Here is a 17,307-nt window from a genome sequence, read left to right as displayed (position 1 = left end):
ATTCCCCACTTCCAAAGGCTGCTCCGACTCAGTGTGGTCCCGACAACATGTAACAATAACAATCTTAAATAGTAGCGTTCTTGGTCTTTCACACTGACAGTATACATTCGTCCAATCACAGAACCACCTGCTCGCTTTCTAACTTCCCAAGAACCTTCTTTCCAAACATAGTTTTCGGGAATTTCACGGTATAAATAAATATGAGCATGATGGTCGTTCTGATTAAGCTTGAAGTAGGCCATAAGTGTAGAATTTTGATGGAGCTTTTGTTTGATGTTTCCAATAGAGTCATCCTCATGAAAATAGAGTGGCTGAGAATGCGGTAGATGTACAGCAAGGCGAATGATGCTATGAGATTGTTTATGCATTGGATATGAGAATATTCGCCAAGCTGCCTCTGGTGCACTGACATATCTTGAATCCATGAATTGGTGTGTTTCATCATGTTGGATGTTAGTCTGGCAGATTTCAAGATTGGCTTTATCATGTCCTTTGTAGACGTATTTAAATAAATATTTCACAGCCTGAATGGAACCACAAACTTCGACATTTATATGGCACTTGTGTTTTAATAGCAGGAACAGATTATATGGAACCACCCACGAATTGTCAATCATGTTAGAATGGTGTTGAAAAGATGGGCCAAAGTGTCTGTGATAAGTAGGATAGGCGTCCTTAGCTATGATGGTTCTTGGTTGCAAATCTTTAGGGAAACCTTTTGTACACTTCCCCAGATCCATACAGGGAGAATTTGGGTTGTGTTCTCCACACGGACCATGAATCATATGTTGGAGAACAATTTTATGGAGCTGAGGGTAGTGGGTAGCATTGGGAATTTCAGCCCACACTGTATTGTCTATGTCCTCCTCAGTCCTTAATTTGGAGTTGCTGTCCAGAATAATCAAAATGTGAGCGTGTGGAAGGCCACGTTTTTGAAATTCAATTACATGAACCATAGCGCAAACTTTCCCAAATAATCCGTTGTTAATGTCTTTTAACCCCTTCGCGACATGCGCCGTACTAGTACTGCGCTGCCGACACTGCATTAGTGCCAGCCGCAGTACTAGTACGGCGCCCCGATCACCGCGGTCTCACGCTGAGCGCCGCGGTGATCGGGTGCGGGTGTCAGCTGTATATGACAGCTGACACCCCGCAGCAATGCCCACGATCGGCGCTGTCGCCGATCGCGGGCATTTAACCCCTCTGATGCCGCTGTCAATAGTGACAGCGGCATAGAGGGGGATCGCGCAGGGACGGGGGCTCCCTGCGCTCTCCCACCGGAGCAGCGCGATGAGATCGCGCTGCTCCGGTGACCTGGAAGGAGTCCCTGGATCCAAGATGGCCGCGGGACTCCTTCCGGGTCATAAGATGACCCTGCTTGCCGGCGTCTGCTGAGAATTCCTCATAGCAGGCGCCGGCAAGCCTCTGCAATGTGCCTGTCAGATCGGTGATCTGATAGAGTGCTGTGCACACTATCAGATCACCGATCTGTGATGTCCCCCCCTGGGACAAAGTAAAAAAGTAAAAAAAAAAATTTTCCACATGTGTAAAAAAATTAAAAAAAAATTCCTAAATAAAGAAAAAAAATATATATATATTCCCATAAATACATTTCTTTATCTAAATAAAAAAAACACCACACAATAAAAGTACACATATTTAGTATCGCCGCGTCCGTAACGACCCCACCTATAAAACTGTATCACTAGTTAACCCCTTCAGTGAACACCGTATAAAAAATAAAAAAAAAACGAGGCAAAAAACCGCTTTATTCTCATACCGCCAAACAAAAAGTGGAATAACACGCAATCAAAAAGACGGATATAAATAACCATGGTACCACTGAAAACGTCATCTTGTCCCGCAAAAAAAAAGCTGCCATACAACATCATCAGCAGAAAAATAAAAAAGTTATAGCTCTCAGAATAAAGCGATGCAAAAACAGTTATTTTTTTATATAAAATAGTTTTTATTGTGTAAAAGCGCCAAAACATAAAAAAATTACATAAATGAGGTATCGCTGTAATCGTACTGACCCAAAGAATAAAACTGCTTTATCCTTTTTACCAAACGCGGAACGGTATAAACTCCCCCCCAAAAGAATTTCAGGAATTGCTGGTTTTTGTTCATTCCGCCTCCCAAAAATCGGAATAAAAAGCGATCAAAAAATGTCATGTACCCGAAAATGGTACCAGTAAAAACGTCAACTCGTCCCGCAAAAAACAAGATCTCACATGACTCTGTGGACCAAAATATGGAAAAATTATAGCTCTCAAAATGTGGTGATGCAAAAACTATTTTTTGCAATAAAAAGCGTCTTTTAGTGTGTGATGGCTGCCAACCATAAAAATCCGCCCAAAAAACACTATATAAGTAAATCAAATCCCCCTTCATCACCCCCTTAGTTAGGAAAAATAATAAAATTTTAAAAAATATATTTATTTCCATTTTCCCGTTAGGCTACTTTCACACTAGCGTCGGTACGGGGCCGTCGCGCTGCGTCGGCCCGACGTACCGACGCATGCTGTGCAAGCGCCGCACAACGGGGGCAGCGGATGCTGTTTTTCCACGCATCCGCTGCCCCATTGTGAGGTGCGGGGAGGTGGGGGCGGAGTTCCAGCCGCGCATGCGCGGTCGGAAATGGTGGACCGTCGGCACAAAAAAAGTTACATGTAACGTTTTTTGCTGCCGGCGGTCTGCCACAACACGACGCAACCGTCGCACGACGCTTGCGACGTGTGTCAATACGTCGCTAATGTTAGTCTATGGGGAAAAAACGCATCCTGCAGATGACTTTGCAGGATGCGGTTTTTTTGCCAAAACGACGCATTGCGACGTATGCAAAAAAACGCTAGTGTGAAAGTAGCGCTAGGGTTAGGACTAGGGTTAGGGTTGGGGTTAGGGTTGGGGTTAGGGCTAGGGTTAGGGCTGGGGTTAGGGTTGGGGTTTCAGTTAGAATTGGGGAGTTTTCACTGTTTAGGCACATCAGGGGCTCTCCAAACGCGACATGGCGTCCGATCTCAACGCGTTTGCGTTAAAAACGCATGCGTTTTTATAGAAAAAAACCAGAAGACACACTGAAAAGTCACCCACCACCATCAAGGTGATAAAGGGATCCAAACCCTAACCCTACCCCTAAACTCATCCCTAACCGTTTAATGAACATTTTCTGACAGTCACAGTGCCACGTATTTCAGTGCCACGTATTTCAGTGCCACGTATTTCAGTGCCACGTCTTCCAGTGCCACGTCTTTCAGTGCCACGTCTTTCAGTGCCACGATATTTCAGTGCCACGATATTTCAGTGCCACGTATTTAAGTGCCACGATATTTCAGTGAAATACGTGGCACTGAAATATCGTGGCATTTACGTTAAATACGTGGCACTTAAATACGTGGCACTTATACGTGGCACTTATATACGTGGCACTTATATACGTGGCACTTATATATGTGGCACTTATATACGTGGCCACTGAAATATCGTGGCACTTATATACGTATATACGTATATACGTATATAAACGTATTTCAGTGCCACGTATTTCAGTGCCACGTATTTCAGGTTAGGGTTAGGGGTAGGGTTAGGGTTTTTTGGTTTTTTCTTGTTTTCTTGTGTTTTTCTATAAAAACGCATGCGTTTTACCGCGTTTACATGCGTTTTTTCACACATGCGTTTTTTAAAAAAACGCATGCAGATAAAAACGCAAGTGTGAAACCAGCCTTACCCTTGGGAAAATAAAAACATGGGGGCTAAAATATAATTTTCGTGGAAAAAAATATATTTTTTATTTTCGCGGCTCTGCGTTATAAACTGTAGTGAAGCACTTGGGGGTTCAAAGTTCTCACAACACATCTAGATAAGTTCCGTGGGGGGTTGTTGTGATTCGGTTCGTGGGCTCCCCCGGTGGTCTCTTGTGGTACTGGTGTCCTGCAAGCTTTGTCTTCTCAGTTCACCTGTTCCTATCAGGATGTGGGAGTATCCTATTTAACCTTGCTCCTCAGTCATTCTAATGCTGGCCATCAATGTATCCAGAGTGATTCTGTTGCCTGTTCCTGCTCCCAGTTTTCTGCTCAGCTAAGTTGGACACTTTTGTCCTTAAGTCTATTTTTGTATGTTTTGTCCAGTTTGCACTTATGTGAATCTCTGCAGCTGGAAGCTCTTGTTGGGCTGAAATTACCACTCCAGTGGCATGAGTTGTCACATGAGTTAAGGTAATTTCAGGATGGTGTTTTGAAGGGTTTTGCAGCTGACCGCGAAGTCCTCTGTTGTATATTTCTGCTATTTAGTTAGCGGGCCTCTCTGTGCTAAATCTGCTTTCATACTGTGTGTGTCTTTTCATCTGCTCTCACCGTTATTATATGTGGGGGGCTGCTATCTCCTGTGGGGACATTCTCTGGAGGCAAGCCAGGACTGTGTTTTCTTCTACCAGGGGTAGTTAGTTCTCCGGCTGGCGCGCGGCATCTAGAGACAACGCAGGAATGCCCCCTGGCTACTTCTAGTGTGGTGTGTAGGTTTAGCATCGCGGTCAGCTCTAGTTTCCATCACCTGAGAGCTTGTCCGTTTATTCTATGCTTCTGATGTTTCCTTGCCATTGGAAACCATAACAGGGGGTCTAGTTTCCAATATGGGGTCACTTGTGGGGGGTTTCTACTGTTTAGGTACATCAGGGGCTCTGCAAATGCAACATGACACCTGCAGACCAATCCATCTAAGTCTGCATTTCAAACGGCGCTCCTTCCCTTCCGAGCTCTGCCGTGCGCCCAAACAGTGGTTCCCCCCCATATATGGGGTATCAGCGTACACAGGACAAATTGGACAACAACTTTTGTTGTCCAATTTCTCCTGTTACCCTTGGGAAAATAAAAATGTGGGGGCTAAAATATAATTTTCGTGGAAAAAAAAATATTTTTTATTTTCACGGCTCTGCGTGATAAACTGTAGTGAAACACTTGTTGGTTCAAAGTTCTCACAACACATCTAGATAAGTTCCGTGGGGGGTCTAGTTTCCAATATGGGGTAACTTGTGGGGGGTTTCTACTGTTTAGGTACATCAGGGGCTCTGCAAATGCAACATGACACCTGCAGACCAATCCATCTAAGTCTGCATTTCAAACGGCGCTCCTTCCCTTCCGAGCTCTGCCGTGCGCCCAAACAGTGGTTCCCCCCCATATATGGGGTATCAGCGTACTCAGGACAAATTGGACAACAACTTTTGTGGTCCAATTTCTCCTGTTACCCTTGGGGGAAAAAAAATTGCGGACTAAAACATCATTTTGTGGAAAGAAAAAATGATTTTTTAATTTTCACAGCGCTACATTCTAAACTTTAGTGAAACAACTGGGGGTTAAAAGTGCTCACCACACATCTGAATAAGTTCCTTAGGGGGTCTTCTTTCCAAAATGGTGTCACTTGTGGGGGTTTCCACTGTTTAGGCACATCAGGGGCTCTCCAAACACGACATGGGTTCCGATCTCAATTCCAGCCAATTTTGCATTGAAAAGTCAAATGGCGCTCCTTCCCTTCCGAGCTCTGCCATGCGCCCAAACAGTGGTTTATCCCCATATATGAAGTATCAGCGTACTCAGGATAAATTGCACAACAACTTTTGGGGTCCAATTTATCCTGCTACCCTTGGGAAAATAAAAAATTTGGGGCAAAAAGATCATTTTTTTGTGAAAATTAATATTAATTTTTTTTACGGCTCTACATTATAAACTTCTGTGAAGCACTTGGAGGTTCAAAGTGCTCACCACACATCTAGATTAGTTCCTTAGAGGGTCTACGTTCCAAAATGGTGTCACTTGTGGGAGTTTCCACTGTTTAGGCACGTCAGGGGCTCTCCAAACACGACATGGGTTCCGATCTCAATTCCAGCCAATTTTGCATTGAAAAGTCAAATGGCGCTCCTTCCCTTCCGAGCTCTGCCATGTGCCCAAACAGTGGTTTATCCCCATATATGAAGTATCAGCGTACTCAGGACAAATTGCACAACAACTTTTGGGGTCCAATTTATCCTGCTACCCTTGGGAAAATAAAAAATTTGGGGCAAAAAGATCATTTTTTGTGAAAATTAATATTAATTTTTTTTACGGCTCTACATTATAAACTTCTGTGAAGCACTTGGAGGTTCAAAGTGCTCACCGCACATCTAGATTAGTTCCTTAGAGGGTCTACTTTCCAAAATGGTGTCACTTCTGGGGGTTTCCACTGTTTAGGCACGTCAGGGGCTCTCCAAACACGACATGGGTTCCGATCTCAATTCCAGCCAATTTTGCATTGAAAAGTCAAATGGCGCTCCTTCCCTTCCGAGCTCTGCCATGTGCCCAATCAATGGTTTACCCCAACATGTGGGGTATCGGCGTACTCAGGACAAATTGTACAACGACTTTTTTAGTCCAATTTCTCCTGTTACCCTTGGTAAAATAAAACAAATTGGATCTGAAGTAAAAATTTTGTGAAAAAAAAGTTAAATGTTCAATTTTTTTTAAACATTCCAAAAATTCCTGTGAAGCACCTGAAGGGTTAATAAACTTTTTGAATGTGGTTTAGAGTACCTTGAGGGGTGCAGTTTTTAGAATGGTGTCACTTTTGGACATTTTCTGTCATATAGACCCCTCAAAGTCACTTCAAGTGTGAGGTGGTCCGTAAAAAAAATGGTTTTGCAAATTTTGTTGCAAAAATGAGAAATCGCTGGTCAACTTTTAACCCTTATAACTCCCTAACAAAAAAAAATTATGTTTCCAAAATTGTTCTGATGTAAAGCAGACATGTGGGAAATGTTGTTTATTAACTATATTATGTGATATGACTCTCTAATTTAAGGGCATAAAAACGAAAAATTTGAAAATTGCTTAATTTTCATAATTTTCGACAAATTTCTTTTTTTTTCACAAATAAATGCAAGTCATATCGAAGAAGTTTTACCACTGTCATAAAGTACAATATGTCATGAGAAAACAATCTCAGAATCACCAGGATCCGTTGAAGCGTTTCAGAGTTATGACCTCATAAAGTGACAGTGGTCAGAATTGTAAAAATTGGCCATGTCACTTAGGTGAAAACAGGCTTTGGGGTGAAGGGGTTAAGAGTGCTTCCAGTTTTATTTTGAAAACACGTGCCACCATATCAGGTCTATGTTCCACACGCTGCCAAGGTTCCAAATTCTCAGTAATCTCATTCCATTTCGGATTACAGGTCATGGTGATGAATAGATCAGGATGACCATATTTAGTCACAATAGCCATGGCATCCTGGTACCGCTGCTGCATATTCCTGGGACTGCCTTCAAACGAAGATGGTAAAATGACCGTTTTTCCAATGGGGATGCCCTTCTCAATGGATTTTTTCTGGAGATGTTCCTGGAGTACACAATAATCCTCTACTTTCAAATCCTTTTGGTGTTGACGGATATAATTTAGGCGATTTGCCTCGATTTTCACATAAGCATCCACTAAGTACTGCTGAGTGAGTTTGCCACCATTCAGGAGTGGATTAAACTGATTACGGACAGACAGCACATAGCAGTAATATTGCAGTTGTGTAACTCTGCGTGGACTTTGCCCTTGTTGCTTGAGGCCATCATGCCAGCCCTGGTCTCCGTAAGGGAAAAATAAAGGATAGAGTAAAGCATCTAAATTACTGTGTAGAATGCTGACCTGTTGTGTTCTTGGCGCCAAAGGATTTTTGGGGTCCGGTTGTAAATGTATTAAAATATCACGATTAAATGGTGGCTCTCCATTGTCATTTTCAAATACGACAGCAACTTCATTGACAGTTGGATTATTATATCGGCGAGGGTCTTGATTCCGATCTTGTTTAAGGGCCATGATGATATTTGGCATGAGAGTGCCATTAGCTTCAGCTTTAAGATGTTCTTCATGTTCCACATCTCGTAACATTATGTAGGCAGCAACAAAGGGATTCACATTGTCTAACTGAAGAGCAATTATACTCATCAAAGTGGGATGACATTTTTGATTTTGTTCACAGTTTAAACGTTGTTCATTCGCGGTAGCGGTATCCAAAATATACAGTTGGGCATAAGCTGGAACTTGATCATCACTGGGATGTAGGGTTCCAGTACGATGATATGTTTGTCCATGTATACGGAAACAGTAAGGGCCATGTCCAGGTGGAGGGGATATATTGGCACCCATGGAGGCGAAAGCAAATGAGCTGTTAATACTACGAATATTTTCCATGAGATTCTTACTGAACTCACTCTCCCCTGTCAGCAATCGTTTAAAGACCTCGGGATATTGGGGTATAGGTATATGCACTTTACTCTTGTGACAACACAGAGTAAAATTTTTATCTGCTGGTATCTCAGCATTAAAATGTAATGCTTGACAATGTTCACATAAATAGTTCATAGGACCACAGGAGTGTTCTACTATGGTACTGTCATCATTAGTAAAACCTGTAGGATGTTGAGGTACAGGTTGTGGTAACGGAGCATTGGAATGTTTCTTTAAGCCAACATATATAAAGCGTGGACCTGGTAGAGGATCTTCACTGTCCACAGATTCAATCACTGAGGAGTTGGAAGGTGTATCGTGGTCAGGGTTTATTAATATGGAGGTGCAAGCGGTTTTTTTGCGCCATTCACGGCGTGCACCAGCTGCATTTGGTAATGGTTTGTTTGTTGCCTTAGAAGAGTCAGGTGTGAAGCATGTCTTATAAGCAGACTTAACGGTGTACAGGCGACGGCGTTTATCATTTGGAGTGTAAGTAGGACAGTGTTTGCGCTTACGTGCAGATTTACCAACGGTTAAAGGAGCTTCAGGCTGCACACATTCTATGAATGGAGACAAAGAAGCTGTATTGTGGGCAGAATCTATGACTGAGGATGTGGAAATATTATGTTTGCAACGTTGAGAGCGTGCAGCAGCAGCTTTATTACTTAATCGATTAGTTTTGTCCTCAAAAGACTCATTACTAATGCGTTTATTGCAAGCAGCATTAACAGTGTCCAGGCGCTTCTGTCTGTCCTCTGTAGTCTCGTTAGCACGCTGTTTGCGCTTACGTGCGGCATCGGCGGCTTTTCGCTCTGCGTCATTGGTATACTTATTTTCAGACCTGATGTTACGTGCGCCATCAGCAGCTTTGGGCTCTGTGTCATTAGTATACTTAACAGTGTCCAGGCGCTTGCATCTATCCTCTGTACTCTTGTTAGCACGCTGTTTGCGCTTACGTGCAGCATTGGTGTCTTTTCGCTGTGCGTCATTGGTATACTTATTATCAGACCTGATGTTACGTGCGCCATCAGCAGCTTTGGGCTCTGTGTCATTAGTATACTTAACAGTGTCCAGGCGCTTGCATCTATCCTCTGTACTCTTGTTAGCATGCTGTTTACGCTTACGTGCAGCATCGGCGGCTTTTCGCTCTGCGTCATTGGTATACTTATTATCAGACCTGATGTTACGTGCGCCATCAGCAGCTTTGGGCTCTGTGTCATTAGTATACTTAACAGTGTCCAGGCGCTTGCATCTCTCCTCTGTACTCTTGTTAGCACGCTGTTTGCGCTTACGTGCAGCATCGGCGGCTTTTCGCTCTGCATCATTACCATACTTTATATCACACCTGATCTTACGTGCGCCATCAGCAGCTTTGGACTCTGTGTCATTAGTATACTTAACAGTATCCAGGCGCTTGCATCTATCCTCTGTACTCTTGTTAACACGCTGTTTGCGCTTACGTGTGGCATCGGCGGCTTTTCGCTCTGCATCATTACCATACTTTATATCAGACCTGATCTTACGTGCGCCATCAGCAGCTTTGCACTCTGTGTCATTAGTATACTTAACAGTATCCAGGCGCTTGCATCTATCCTCTGTACTTTTGTTAACACGCTGTTTGCGCTTACGTGCGGCATCGGCGGCTTTTCGCTCTGCATCATTACCATACTTTATATCACACCTGATCTTACATGCGCCATCAGCAGCTTTGGGCTCTGTGTCATTAGTATACTTAACAGTATCCAGGCACTTGCATCTATCCTCTGTACTCTTGTTAACACGCTGTTTACGCTTACATGCGGCATCGGCGGCTTTTCGCTCTGCATCATTACCATACTTTATATCAGACCTGATCTTACGTGCGCCATCAGCAGCTTTGGACTCTGTGTCATTACTATACTTAACAGTGTCCAGGCGCTTGCATCTATCCTCTGTACTCTTGTTAGCACGCTGTTTACGCTTACGTGCGGCATCGGCGTCTTTTTGCTCTGCATTATTAGTATACTTTATATCAGACCTAATCTTACGTGCGCCATCAGCAGCTTTGGGCTCTGTGTCATTAGTATCCTTACTATTAGAGCTCATGTTGGCTAAGCTAAACAGCTTTAAGCGTGGTGGTGGCAAACAACAGGTTAATAAGAGGCAGTGTCAGGTAGTAGGAAAATAGCCAGTTAATAATAGGCAATAGTTCTTTGCAGGAATACAGATATTAATAAATAGGCAGTTTATATTGCAGAGAAATTGCTGGGCAATAATGGACAATGTCCTTATGTGGCAAATAATAGAGCAATATACCCAGTGTGGCAAAGAAGAGGTTAATAAACGGCAGTCTCTCAGTATAACAGTCAGTGAATAATAGGCAGTATATGGAGAAAACACCAAACAAAAGTTCAAAATTGGTGTGAAAATGTCACTGAACCACTTCACAACTAAATATATATAGTTTTGGTAAATGGTATTATCATTTTTTTGACGAAATTCGGCAGGAGCTTGAAAAGCGACGTCACTGGGACTGCCTCCACGCAGTAGAAACTTGCTGTGAGGTAAAAATTCAAAAATCACACCAAAATGGCGGGCGGAGTGTGTCACAGTACGGCACATTTCTGATTGGTCGCTCGCGGCAGGCGGCAACCAATCAGAAAAGTGCCGCGCACCACGAAGGCATATATCTTTGTCCACCCTGAGCGGGTGTAGGACGCTGGTGACGTCACTTATCTCCGGACATTATCTCCGGACAAAGCCACGGAAGTTGGCACAAATTGCCGGAAGTAGTATTCTAGGCAATTATATATTAGATTTTAATGTTATCAGTGTTTACCTTTGAACGTTTATATTGTATTGTCCTGTCACCAGCCATGTGTACGATTATCAGCCAAAAGCCTCTCTGGAACCAATAATCACCCCATGTAAAGGTATCTTTATAAGTTAAAGATTCAGAATACTATGACTTTTATCATATCCTGAACAGTCAAGTTTTTTATGAACCGTTAAGGTTTTCTGGTTGAAGTAAAAAAAACTCTGAGTGTTTACAGTTTGAAACCATAAAATGTTGAAAAATTATGTCATTCTTGAGTATATCACTCAATGGTGCTCATAAACGTGTCAAATTTGATCTATAATATACTTTAATATACGTTACTTTAATCTTTAATATACTTAAGAACAGGGCCCCAGACATCACACAGGGGGTCTGAAACACCGCACAGTGGTCCAAAATATCGCTGTGCTCTGCCTGGGGCCCCATATGCTGCCTGGGGCCCCTGTGCTCTGCCTGGGGCCCCATATGCTGCCTGGGGCCCCTGTGCTCTGCCTGGGGCCCCATATGCTGCCTGGGGCCCCTGTGCTCTGCCTGGGGCCCCATAGGCTGCTGGGGCCCCTGTGCTCTACCTGGGACCACTGTGCTCTGCCTGGGGCCCCATATGCTGCCTGGGGCCCCTGTGCTCTGCCTGGGGCCCCTGTGCTCTGCCTGGGGCCCCTGTGCTCTGCCTGGGGCCCCATGTTCTGCCTGGGCCCACTGTGCTCTGCCTGGGGCCCCATAGGCTGCCTGGGGCCCCTGTGCTCTGCCTGGGACCACTGTGCTCTGCCTGGGGCCCCATATGCTGCCTGGGGCCTCTGTGCTCTGCCTGGGGCCACTGTGCTTTGCCTGGGGCCCCATATGCTGCCTGGGGCCCCTGTGCTCTGCCTGGGGCCCCATATGCTGCCTGGGGCCCCTGTGCTCTGCCTGGGGCCCCTGTGCTCTGCCTGGGGCCCCATGTTCTGCCTGGGGCCCCTGTGCTCTGCCTGGGGCCACTGTGCTCTGCCCTGGGCTCCATATGCTGCCTGGGGCCCCTGTGCTCTGCCTGGGGCCCCATATGCTGCCTGGGGCCCCTGTGCTCTGCCTGGGGCCCCTGTGCTCTGCCTGGGTCCCCATGTTCTGCCTGGGGCCACTGTGCTCTGCCTGGGGCCCCATAGGCTGCCTGGGGCCCCTGTGCTCTGCCTGGGACCACTGTGCTCTGCCTGGGGCCCCATATGCTGCCTGGGGCCCCTGTGCTCTGCCTGGGGCCACTGTGCTCTGCCTGGGGCCCCATATGCTGCCTGGGGCCCCTGTGCTCTGCCTGGGGCCCCATATGCTTCCTGGGGCCCCTGTGCTCTGCCTGGGGCCCCATAGGCTGCCTGGGGCCCCTGTGCTCTACCTGGGACCACTGTGCTCTGCCTGGGGCCCCATATGTTGCCTGGGGCCCCTGTGCTCTGCCTGGGGCCACTGTGCTCTGCCTGGGGCCCCATATGCTGCCTGGGGCCCCTGTGCTCTGCCTGGGGCCCCTGTGCTCTGCCTGGGGCCCCATGTTCTGCCTGGGGCCCCTGTGCTCTGCCTGGGGCCACTGTGCTCTGCCTGGGGCCCCATAGGCTGCCTGGGGCCCCTGTGCTCTGCCTGGGGCCCCATATGCTGCCTGGGGCCCCTGTGCTCTGCCTGGGGCCCCTGTGCTCTGCCTGGGGCCCCATGTTCTGCATGGGGCCACTGTGCTCTGCCTGGGGCCCCTGTGCTCTGCCTGGGACCACTGTGCTCTGCCTGGGGCCTCTGTGCTCTGCCTGGGGCCCCATATGCTGCCTGGGGCCCCTGTGCTCTGCCTGGGGCCCCATATGCTGCCTGGGGCCCCTGTGCTCTGCCTGGGGCCCCATAGGCTGCCTGGGGCCCCTGTGCTCTACCTGGGACCACTGTGCTCTGCCTGGGGCCCCATATGCTGCCTGGGGCCCCTGTGCTCTGCCTGGGGCCACTGTGCTCTGCCTGGGGCCCCATATGCTGCCTGGGGCCCCTGTGCTCTGCCTGGGGCCCCTGTGCTCTGCCTGGGGCCCCATGTTCTGCCTGGGGCCACTGTGCTCTGCCTGGGGCCCCATAGGCTGCCTGGGGCCCCTGTGCTCTGCCTGGGACCACTGTGCTCTGCCTGGGGCCCATATGCTGCCTGGGGCCCCTGTGCTCTGCCTGGGGCCACTGTGCTCTGCCTGGGGCCCCATATGCTGCCTGGGGCCCCTGTGCTCTGCCTGGGGCCCCTGTGCTCTGCCTGGGGCCCCATATGCTGCCTGGGGCCCCTGTGCTCTGCCTGGGGCCCCATAGGCTGCCTGGGGCCCCTGTGCTCTACCTGGGACCACTGTGCTCTGCCTGGGGCCCCATATGCTGCCTGGGGCCCCTGTGCTCTGCCTGGGGCCACTGTGCTCTGCCTGGGGCCCCATATGCTGCCTGGGGCCCCTGTGCTCTGCCTGGGTGTAGGACACTGGTGACGTCACTTATCTCCGGACATTAGCTCCGGACATTAGCTCCGGACATTAGCTCCGGACATTATCTCCGGACATTAGCTCCGGACAAAGCCACGGAAGTTGGCACAAATTGCAGGAAGTAGTATTTTAGGCAATTAATCTCCGGACATTAGCTCCGGACATTAGCTCCGGACATTAGCTCCGGACATTAGCTCCGAACATTATCTCCGAACATTAGCTCCGGACAAAGCCACGGAAGTTGGCACAAATTGCAGGAAGTAGTATTCTAGGCAATTATATATTAGATAACACTGGTCAACGCAATTTTTCTAGCAAAAGGTTTTAAAACATATTTTAAGTCAATTTTGGCTGCTGATTACGAATATGATCTCCGTTTTTGGCTATCACATCAGGATTTCGAGATATTTTCAATTTTTGATGAAAATTACTCCTAATGTTTTATGATAAAAACACATGATTTTCGATACTACATTTTGTATATTTTTAATCAAGGAATAACAAAGATTACAAAGTCTATGTACAGCAAATCAAATACACTTACAGAATTAAACTACAAAATACAACAACACATATATGGCACACAGATGAACTGCAAATGGCAGTTATTTGAACTTTCTTTTCTTGGCTGATCTGTGATGTACAACTTCTGGGTTGTCTCTCATCAAGCTCCAGCAATAGTCAGCCATCATATGTGAGTCCCACCGGCCTTGATACCGTTCTTCCATTGTTTTAATGTCCTGATGAAAACGCTCCCCTTGTTCCTCGCTCACATCCCCAAGGTTCACTGGAAAAAAGTCCAAATGGCTGGGGAAATAGTGAATCTTGATACTCATTCTATATACAAGATTTCGCAGACTTATTAGTAGCTCTTCCACAATCTCTTCATAGTTGTCTGCTTTCTTATGCCCTAGAAAATTCTGCACCACATTACAAAATGCATTCAAAGCTTTTTCTTCTGACTCATTCATTGATGTGATAAAATTTGGGTCTCTCATAAGTGGTCTTATTTGAGGTCCATCAAATATTCCAGCCTTTTTCTTCTGTTCACTAAGACCAGGAAAAGTTGAACATATATAGTTAAAGCATTCTCCACTGTGATTGAGAGCTTTGACGATCTGCTTCATCAATCCAAGTTTTATGTGTAAGGGAGGAAAGACAATGTCCTTCCTAGCCACTAGAGGATCATGGATGACATTCTTATCGCCAGATGCCAAACTCTGTCGCTGAGGCCATTCAGTTTTCACCCAATGCTATGCTGTAGCTCTACTGTCCCAGTAGCATAGAAAATAAGGGTGTTTTGTGTGTCCTCCTTGCAGACCCAAAAGAAAGTTAACCATTTTCAAATCAACACAAATTAACCACCCAAGTTAAACTAAATTTACCTTAGTGAACCGTATAAACCGGCACTTTTCATACACTACTTATATTTATCATGGTATTCATGAAAATGGGCTATATACCTATAGCGCAAAAACGTGATGTGAAATTATAAGATCAGATTTGAATTCAGCACCCTCAAATTAGTCTAAAACTGTTCTTAAAGTCCATGCCAGAAAATGTTTTTATTTTTTTGTTGACCAGTGTAATTTATTATAAGAAGAATCTTAACATCCAAATTGAAGTTGCTCGTTTAAGCTCGTTGGATTAATGGCTTTCAACCCATAAATTCATTTAGCTTCTTTTTGTAGGATCTTCCGATACCAATTTCCTCCCCCTAGGTGGAATGATTGATATTCATTCAGTCGTTGGCTACTTTTTGATTTTGCTATATTTATACACTATATCTTATAAGTACAATTTGTGATTTGTTTGTATACAGCAATACTACAGATTTGTATGTAAGTCATGGTCCCCTGTGAACAGCTGTTATCAACTGGCTTTCCAAGGAGTACCATCATGACAGACAGAGAGGTCTTCATCAGACCCCAACCATCATGGCAACCCATCTGAGCCCTGCGATCACGGGTCGAAGCACTACGTGTGCGAAACGGCCGTCGTCCACACTCCATTACCGCACCCTCTTCATGTACCTGCAGTCTTTTTGGATGTAAAAGCTTGTCTCCAATAAATTCACGATTTTCACAGCTACACACCGGGTGAGTGCCACATTTTTTCTGTTTTCCTCTCGTTGTGGATATATATATATATATATATATATATATATATATATATATATATATATATATACTGTATATATGTTTTTACGAATATTTGAGGCCATGGATCCATTCTATGTCGATTTTGCAAGCCAGAGAGAAAATCTCGCAGTACGGATGGCCGAGATCTCTTACCAAACTCTCCCCGCTCCGATCTCTCCTGAATGCTGCAGCCAGGATCATATTCCTCACCAATCATTATACCGATGCCTCTACCTTGTGCCAGTGATTCACTGGCTACCCATCCACTCCAGAATCCAGTACAAAACTATTACCCTCATCCACAAAGCCCTCCATGGCTCAGCACCACCCTACATCTCCTCTCGGGTCTCAGTCTACCACCCTACCCATGCCCTCTGCTCTGCTAATGACCTCAGGTTACCATCCTCACTAATCAGAACCTCTCACTCCCGTCTCCAAGACTTTACACGTGCTGTGCCAATTCTTTGGAATGCACTACCCAGGTTAATACGATTAATCCCCAATCCCCACAGTTTTAAGCGTGCCGTAAGAACTCATTTGTTCAGATTGGCCTACCGCCTCAACAGATTAACCTAACTATCCCTGTGTGGCCCATTCCAAAAAAAAAACCTTAAACCATAATCAGGTTCCTCGCATCATGTTCTCATACGCTTTATGCAGTTAATAGCCTCTGTGTCTGTACTGTTACATACTTAGGCAGTTATCTGGTTCATGCAGCTTTACATGAACACCCGAGCATTACACTATGGCTGGTGTCTGAATAACTATAGCAATTGTTACCATCCACCGCTCGTGTCTCCCCCTTTTCCTCATAGTTTGTAAGCTTGCGAGCCGGGCCCTCACTCCTCTTGGTATCTATTTTGAACTGTGATTTCTGTTATGCTGTAATGTCTATTGTCTGTAAAAGTCCCCTCTATAATTTCTAAAGCACTGCGGAATATGTTGGCGCTATATAAATAAAATAATAATAATTATTATTATTTCCCATCAAGCACATCTGGGACGTCAATGACGGCAATTGCAAAGGGAGCTGCCAGCCGAGGGTCTTGATGATTTGCTGCCTGCTTATGATTGATCAGCATTAGTGTTGAGCGATACTTTCCGATATCGGAAAGTATCGGTATCGGAAAGTATCGGCCGATACCGTCAAAATATCGGATCTAATCCGATACCGATACCCGATCCCAATGCAAGTCAATGGGACGAAAATATCGGAATTAAAATAAACCCTTTATAAACTTGTAGGTTCATTCTACATGAAGGAAAACAACTAAGAATAATGTAGGATGTAATGGGGGACGTGGCGGAGACATTAAAGGCACAGAGGTTTAGCCCAATGTAATAGAATAGCAGGATTTTGTTTTTTTTTATGACGTTCGGCGGTAGAAAGATTTTGACTATGTTAATTTTTTTTTTATTTTGTCAGATATTGATGTTTCACTACTTCCACGCCCTTCACCTTCTTTTTTACTTCTCCCACACTTTCTTCTTCATTATCCTCATCATCAGCTTCTTTGACATCAACGTCTTCACCTTATTCATCTTCTTCTTCATCTTCTACCTATTATTTTTTTGGTTACATTGTTCATATTCTTTTTATTTTACTATTATCTTCATCATATTCTACTTCTTCATCATATTCTTATTTGTGACAGGCATTCCCGTAGTTGTTATCTATA

The sequence above is a fragment of the Ranitomeya variabilis genome, chromosome 4 (assembly GCF_051348905.1).
Source record: "Ranitomeya variabilis isolate aRanVar5 chromosome 4, aRanVar5.hap1, whole genome shotgun sequence".
Taxonomy (NCBI): Eukaryota; Metazoa; Chordata; class Amphibia; order Anura; family Dendrobatidae; genus Ranitomeya; species Ranitomeya variabilis.
Note: the sequence above shows the minus strand (reverse complement) of the source record.